The sequence below is a fragment of the Mus pahari genome, chromosome 1, assembly GCF_900095145.1.
Source record: "Mus pahari chromosome 1, PAHARI_EIJ_v1.1, whole genome shotgun sequence".
NCBI classification, from domain to species: Eukaryota; Metazoa; Chordata; class Mammalia; order Rodentia; family Muridae; genus Mus; species Mus pahari.
The window spans coordinates 153,585,354-153,586,521 of NC_034590.1; positions in this window are offsets into that span (position 1 = coordinate 153,585,354).

The following is a 1,168-nucleotide window of genomic DNA, read 5'->3' on the forward strand; positions in this document are numbered from 1 at the left end:
GGGGGGGGGGGAGAGGGAGGGGAAGGGGGAGGGGGAAACTTTGGTCAGCAAAGATAAGGGGGTGCCCAGAAGGAACCAGGGCAACAAGATAAAATATAGATTTAAGAGATGTAAAGTCAGGAACACTGGAGGGGAGAATGTGTTGGCTGGGGGAGGTTTAGAAGTGCCCAGCCATTGAGCTAGTCAAAGCATAACAAAATTAGCTGTGTGTGTGTGTGTGTGTGTGTGTGTGTGTTCCATTTGCGAATCCAGAGAGCTCTTGGATGGGTGCAGCACTCGAAACTGTCAGGAACCAAAGTGGATTAACTGTTTCATGGCTACAGGCTGCACCACTTACAATGCTTGTGACAATGCAACGTGTATCGATTTCTCTACAGTCTCACCCACACTTATTATTTATGCATTTTAATAAACAGTCTGACTATGTAGACAGGCTGGCCCAACTCACAATCCTCCCTCTGACTCGCTAGTACTAAGGGTGCAGGTTTGCTCCACCAAGCTCAGGTAGACATCTATTATTAAGCAACCTGACCACTTAGTGTGTCAGGTCTCTATACTTGGTATAAACTGGAGATGCCCAGATGTTGAATGTCTGCTCTCAGAATCTCAGGGCACCACAAGAGAAATGCAGGATGGTGGGCATCTACCAGAGGTAGGACAGAGTTCTGCCCAAGCATAGAATAGGAGGTGAGGGATAATAAGAGAGACGCCACCAAGGGCTGAGCTATTTAACAGGATGTGGGTGGTGAGTGGGAGGTGGTCAGGGGCACGCACTCCACAGGGCCTCTGCTCTTCTCAGCTGCTAATCTTACTTTTGTATATTTTATCCACACTTTAAAAAAAAGTTATTAATTGCTGAATTGTTGCATGTGTTCTTATGTATGAGGCGTGGGGGGGCAGTGCAGAGGGTGACTTTGCAGTTAATTATCTTTAGTCACCTTTATATGGGCTTTGGGGGTCAAACTCAGGCTATCAGGTTCATGCAGCAAGCATCTTGCCATCCCTCCTTCCACATACAAAAGGGACTAACACATAAAATCAATAACCCATAAATCAATAACCCATAAAATCAATACAGTATTGTAAAACTGACTGAGAAGCCGGGCGTGGTGGCGCATGCCTTTAATCCCAGCACTCGGGAGGCAGAGGCAGGCGGATTTCTGAGTTC